Below are 7,463 nucleotides of genomic sequence, written 5' to 3' on the forward strand. Positions count from 1 at the left end.
CTTAGGCGCCCATCCTTGACTCACTTCTCTGCCCCACTGAACTCAATGAGGCTGGCTTCTGAGTTGACAAGCATACGATTGTGCTGTTAGTTAGTCGTGTCCTCCTCTTCCAAGTATATATGCAACCCCTTCATCTGTCACCAGACTATAACTCCCCTTCGACCTAGTTGATTGCTCAACCCTATTCCCAATGTTCATGGGGTGCGCGACCCTGCACACACGTCTCTGAGGGTCAGTCCCGTGCAACTCTGTGGGACTTTCTTCTGAGTTTAGATTTGCGGGTCCCCAGTAGCTCTAAGACGCACTAACGTAGAGGCCCAGATCTACTCGAGAGTCGGAATGGGGGAATCCAGCAACTTGGCCTAAACTCAACCTTGGGTCCCAGTATGTTGTTGGACCACAAATCCCATCATCTTTGGCCGTTAGCTAAGCTTCCTTGGGTATGATGGGGCTGTACTCCAAGAACTCAGAAGTATAGGATTTTCTGCAATCCTATACACACTCACTCAAGAGGGAGCTTCATTTAACACTGTGGGATTTCCATCCATTGAATTGCCCTAGCAATACAGGGTCCTATGCGCGCTTACTCAGAAGTCACTCTTCCCCGGGAGTAAGCTCCACTGAACGCAGTGGGAGAGACTTTTGGGTACATACGTGCAACCCAGGAGGAAGCCTGAAAAGGCCATAATCTCCTTGCCTACAAGCGTATCTTGCTGCGCCCAAGTGACTTCCTGCAGGAAAGTCGCATGCGCCAGGCAATGTGCCCCGAAGTGTCGCCCATCGAGGCTACCACGCTCCCAGGCCGACTAAACAAATGAGAGCAGCCCACTTTAACTGCGCTGCCGGCGGGGGAATTCATCCCACCTACGGACTGCTCAGGCGGCTGGCGGCTAGCGAGGACCGCGCTTGTCCGTCCTCTGCAGCAACCTTGGGATTGTAGGGGACGGTGGAGGGGCCGCCGTCGAGCAACGCGGCTGGCGGCTCTGGGACCAGCAAGGAGGGTTGGGTGTGCTGGTGATTAGCGGTTCCAAACTCTCCGATCTGGAGACTGACCTTACAAGAGGATGGATCTGCTATTGAGGCAAACTGACCGGTATTTACGCAATCAATGGACACGAGCTACTGACAGTCTTTAGGGCAGATGATGGGGAGCCTGTGGCCCTCCCAATGTTCTTGGACTCCCATCAACCCCAGCCAGCATAGGGAATTGTTGGGGATGGCGGGAGCTGTAGTAACCTCCTCCTTTGGAACGCAATCGCGTTGTTATACTCCACAGCCTTCCTTATCTCTGCCGCTCGATCCCAAAGACTATATTTACTCATAGAATCATGGCAGAGTTGGAAGAGACCCGAGGATCATTTAATCCAACTACCTGCAATGCAGGAATATGTAGCTGGCGCGCACCAGGATCGAACCTACGACCTGGGCTTGTCAGCGTCACGCTCTGACACGTGAACTAACCACCTTGAATACTTGAAAGTAAGCTGCGCGAATTAATGCGTGCAGCTCGATCCTATATGTGCTTGCCTAGAAGCACTCCCTATGAATTCAGTAGGTCTTGCAGGCTGAGCGGGCGCCTTCTTTCCAAGCGAAGATGCTTCGGAGAAGGGAGGTACCTGCGCCCCAATCTGCCTACTTCCACCTCGAGAGACGGACAGACAGGGAGTAGTTAGCCCCACGGAACTTACATCTGAGCAAGCATGCATCCCTTTAATCTCTATTCAACATGGAGTATCTTCTTAGGCGTTTTTAGACGCGCAGAAACGGTCTAAATAGCAGTGTAACACAGTGTATATATGATGTTGAGTAGTCCGATTAAATTCGACGGGACTGTCCTGGCGTAAGCAGGACTGTGGTTTGCGACTCTGGGTTCCTTCCCATCAGCTCGCTGCTGCTGCTGCTGCTTTGCCCGAGTCCTCTGACAATGCATCTGCTTTGTGAATTCATGCCTCGCACACTGACCTTAGGGAGGAGGATTCCGAGGTGTTTTCTGAAGCCTGCAGAGGAATCGGATGGAAATCTACATCCTGCGAAGCTCCCCGCTCCCTCCCTCACACACATACACAAGGCACACACTCTGTCAGCCCTAAGCAAGTTTTATTGCAAAGTGAACCCCATGACGCTTACTTCCGAGGAAGCGCGGCTCTGCTCGCTTCTGAAACGCCTCTCATAGGGAAATCCGATTGTCTTCCCAACCCTGCTGCGCCCTTATGACTTTCGGGGCTCGGAGGGGGCAGTTCCCCAGCAAAGCTGCTCTGTGTCAACACCCGGCCTCTGGTAAGGGCTCCGCTGCGCCTTTAGGCGAGAATGGCACAAGAAAGGCTTTTAGGGCACCGCCCGAGGCAATTCCTCCGCAGCCTGGGCCGCGGTCTCACCTGTGCTTGGAAATGGATCAGACTTCCTGGTACATCTAGTAGGCAGGGATGGGACTTAAAGACGCTCCCTGCTCCCTGGGAAGTGGATGGAAACGCTTTTAAAAGCTTGAACACCATCCTTTAGATTTGGAAGTAGCCCCTGCATGGCAGAAGGAGCCATTGGTAGCCGCATATTTCTCAGGTCAATAGATTGCAAACACCGTACTAACACCAGCAATTTAATCCATTATGGGCCACTTATTTAATTATTTTGAATATTACGGAACATGAGGCGCATTTAATAACACTTTCAAATAGGTGACTCGCAGTTCAATTCTAACCTCGTCTACTCAGAAGTAAGACCTATTGAATCCAGTGGGTTTACTCCCAGGTACTTGGGAGGGTTAGTATGGCAGCCTACGAGCTCCGATGAATTTAGCAAGGCTTATTTCCGAGTAGACACGTGTAGGGTCGCGCTGTTAATATATTTCCTTGCTTACGACGCGAGGAGCTGAGACAGCCTAACTGCTTTCTCTGGGCTGGTATTATTGACAGTAGTAGGGCTTTCTTCCTCACAAAATTACGTAAGGTCAACGACTGCGAGACTAGACATCCCCCCCCCCCTCCAACACACATACAATGAGTGACACGTCGCGCTTTTGTGACAGTTGATGACATGGGACTAAACCGGCTTTATTCTCCATTTAGAGGGTTTAGGATCCCGGGTGGTGCAGACCTACCAAACAATTGCTCTCAGCAATTGGGAAGAAAATGAATGTGCGCGCGCGCTGCTGCGCTTAAACCACTCTCTTAAATCACTTAGTTGGTTGGCCGTTGACTTCCGCAGGAATCAAGGAGCCTTGCTTCCACCTAAAGTAAACCCCTTTGCGCTTGCCGTGGAAGTTCCCTGTCCTATTGACAATCCCCAAAGCCACAGAATACAATCTGGATGGCTAAGGCTTGGGCTGCGCTCTCTGGAGACAGAAGTGCTGCTTCTGTGTATGTGGAAACAGGCAGTAGACACAGGCACGATCACAGATCTGTTCCTGAACTAGCCGGGATGGAACATTTGTGTTTGAACCGCTTTGTCCCAGTTTTCTGCAAAAATGTGCTCCACGAGTTGGAAACCAAGCCGGCTCCAGATCGCTGGCAAAAGTTCTCAGGCGGTTCCACACATTAGGTTTTCTCTCTCTTCAAAGTGTCTGATTTTGCTGCACCCACCACGACACGAAAAACGTATTTTCTACGTCTGTAACTTTCAACTTCGAGGTGGTGAGACTGCCTGTTCAGTCGACTTGGAAAACCGACTAACTCGGCTGAACAGGACACGAATAGCGGGACAGGCGTACTTTGCTCTTAGGAAAGAGTTTGACAAACGACGCATTCTGTATTAAGTATTCCTTAAATAGGTTTAGCATAATCAGAGCTGGCTCTTTTAAACTGTGACTTGCGAGGGCCAGAGAGAGAACTCCTGAACAATCCTGGTTCAGCAAGGCGTCGAAAGCGCTTCTCTTACACCCGGTTTGGAGTCCTGCAAACTAACACCACCACCACATTTCCTGAGGGGGTCACAGATTAACAGACCCTCCCAGAGAGACCCCCTTCTAAGCAAAACTCCAGCCCGAAAGGGGCTGCTTTTGTCCAAGATCGCTGCCTAGGACGATAAACAGAAATAAATTAAATGGCCCGGTAATAAAAGATCAGCTTCTTCTAAAATAAACAGCGACAGTTTGGTATTAACGACAGTTCCTGCTTGACTGGCCTGACCAGCCAAACCAGAGCTGACCGATTTAGACTCACTTCGTGCCCTCGAAGCAAATGAGAGACTATTGTTTTGTTTTGTGTTTTGTTTTTAAAGGGGGAGGGTGTCCTTAACTGGCTTATGGGTAGACTTGTAAGAGTTACCCGAGGAGCACAGGGTCAGGCTTAAAACAAGGTAAGGGGGGAAAGGCGGAAAATGGAATATACCCAATCCTGAATCCTCAGAAGCAGAGTACCGTATTTTGGTAGTGATGTGTCAGAATATTACTATTGCAGAAGTTTTCATGGCGCATATGCTTTTCACAATTCTTATCTGACGGATCTTTCTCACATCCCCGTGCAGAAAGAACCGTCTGAAGTCACTTACCCTACATCTGCTTGCATTTTAAAATAAATGCAAAACTGCTGCCACGGCTTTGGCTTTCCAAGACAGCAGGGATTTGAGCCGGGATCGCTGGAATCCGGGCCACTTGCTTCTTCCTCGATCGAGCAATCCGGGGTCCGCTTCTGATTCGCTTCGCTTGCAGGTTTGGCCACTAAGCGAAGATAAATGGTATTAACCCAACTCTACCCCTTTGTCTATCGCTTTGTAAAATCGAAGGCAGAAACCCCTTTTAATCGGCGAGTGAATACGAATACTATTTGTATGAGGGTTGGGGAGGTGAGCGCGCGCCTGTTCATTCTGGGGAGAGGTAAGCGCCTAAATGCGCAGACGGTTTAGGTAGGTTTTGGACTGCCTTCCCAACAACATGGCAAATGCAGGCATTCCGACATCGGTTCCTACTACCCCAATTCCAAGAATTCGGGCTGGATTCAGTGAGATGTTCTCTGGGAGAATCGGGGCGTTAAAGAGATTGTTAGTTGTTTTTGTTGTAGGCCGCCTGGAGAACGGTTTTGCGGAAAGGCGGCTCTGCAGAGAAATTGTGGACACAATCTGATCCTAACAAAGCGCCGGCTCAGCTCGAACCCCGCGCGCGTTTACTCCAAAGTAAGTCTCCCTACTCAAAGCTCTGCCATTCCAACCGGCCCTTTTCTTCCATTTCGTCAGCCGAAGTTAGCCAACTACTAATTAACTGGGAAAGTAAAGGTCCATTTCCTGTGTGTGTGTGGGGGGGAGACCCTCTCACCTCATCCCCCCCCCTTGTCCTTCCATTCTGCTTGCTGCAAACCCCAGGCGGTGGCGCGCCAGAGGCTGAAGCCGCCAAAGCGCCGGCCCGCCAGAAGCGCATCTAGCGGCCCGCGGGAAAGATTCGCGGCGGGCTCCGCGTAAATGCGCCCAGACCTCGCCGCCATTTTACAGCAGCTGCTTCCCTCGCTTCCTTCCCTTAGTCGGATCTCCTCCTTCCCCATCTAGACGAGGACCCTGATCTCTTTAGCAGACGCGGGCGGCTGTCTCCGGCCGTAACAAAGCCGGTCCCTGTGCGCTTTTCTTAGCAGGGTATATTTCACCTTTTCCTTTCCTGATGAAGCTCATTTCCAAAGGCTGGTGCCTCCTGTCCCCATCCTGCTTCGCTGGACTTAAAAGCCCCCCCCAAAGACATTCTTTTTCCTGGGGAAAGGGGATAAATGGGAATCGCGTGGAAAGGATAGAAAACATAACTTTACGCTCTGAATCTCGCACCAAAGTCAGCTCTCCTTCGGTGTGTTTAGAGCCGGGGCTTGCTTTCCTTTTTGGGTGGGTCATAAAATCCTGTCCCCAAACTCTATAAAATGGAACAAGAGCTGCTGTAACATAAAGTATTCTCTCTGTCCAAACTGGGGACACCATATATCATATAATAAATAAACGCCACTTGATAATAATTATTAGAGATTCAGTAGAGAAGCAGCTGCGCCGGAATCAGGGAACAAAACTCTGCCCATTTCTTCGCAATTTGTCAATTGCGGGCGGACTTGGAGATCCTTGCTCCGACGTCCCAAACGGAGGAGTTTGTTCTTTCCTGCCTTACACAGTCGGACCCTGTATATTTCATCCGTAGCGCGAAATGCCCTGGAAACATTTGCTTTCAAGGGATTTCCTTCCAAGTTAGGGAGGTGCACACGGCAGGGAAGGTCATCGTAGTAGTAAGTCCTGTTGACATGAATTATTTGGAAGATGCAATAAGAGTCCTATTTGCCTTTAGGATGGAGGTGCGTTTGGTGAGGATCCTAACTAAAGATGTCGCCTGAGAAATAAATCCCATTGAGTTCAATGTGCTCGACTCTCTAGAAGTGCAGTTTTCCTATTGATCTTGGGTCCTTAACATAACTGCTTGGAGCGTGTTTGCTGCAATGGGTAAAGGGCCGGGAGCATAAGAGCCAACTCCTAGGGGCCGAGATCCCTTCGCTTCCTCCCCAATAAAATATTTGAGGGGCCTGCCACCCCACAAAGTTGTTGGGATTCCTATTCAAATGGTGCGCGCGCCTTGTGATCGATTATGCGCGGCTTACCTGGTCCCCTCCCCCAATATTTTATTCAAGTTGGCACCCTGGCTGGGAGTGATTTCAGCGGCTCCGAAGCTGCAATCTCTCACAGGTTTACTTAAAAGTCTAAGCAGCGCTGAATGCAAGGAAACTTGGGCAAATTTGTCCTGACGATGGTGCTCTCAGTTTTGCAGTATGCACTGGAATCCACGAGGTATGCTTTCAAGCAGCTTTGAATGATCCTATGTGTTCTGATTTCAGTCCCCTTCATTTTAGTGGCACCTACTTCCAGTACCACAACAACCCTTAAGAGCCTCTTGTCCCTCTGCGCACTTAACTTGGAGGCGGCCCCAATGGGCTTACTTCCGAGTAAACCTACAATGGGTTGAAATGCCACCGTCCCTAAGCGATCCTCCTTGGGAACGTCCCATTGAACTCAGGGAGGCTGACTTCTGAGCAAACCGGAGCAGGAGCGGGCATTAAAAGCCCGCGGGGGTGCTTTGAAACTCGCCCCTTTATTTGTGGCTATTCCAGGCCAAAGGCAGCGAACTCCGCTAACTTGAATGAAGCCATCTCTCAGGAACATTTCGCTTTCTCTAATAACTAGGCAGAGAATCGGGACCTTCGGTGGGGGTTGCGATGTCCCCCACCCCAAGGGAGCCTGCTGGGACGGTGACCTGAGATGGCAATTTTGCTTTGGAGCTGCTGCCTATTTATTATCTCCACCCCCCTCCCCGGGAAAATTGACTCCCGCCGCAGCGCGACAATATCAAGGGGCGGTGGAAGCGTGAGCCCCAGATGCCTGCCAGCTCTCCTGACCCGGGTAAGCTAAGATCTGACCTTCACATTAACACGTTAATAGAAGGAAAAAGCCGGCCCAATAGTTTTATGCGAAGAAACGTGGAGACTTTCAAAGTCCGGGGAACCGGAGCCTGTTTACTTTTC

Source organism: Podarcis melisellensis (genome assembly GCF_964234715.1).
Source record: "Podarcis melisellensis genome assembly, chromosome: 4".
NCBI classification, from domain to species: Eukaryota; Metazoa; Chordata; class Lepidosauria; order Squamata; family Lacertidae; genus Podarcis; species Podarcis melisellensis.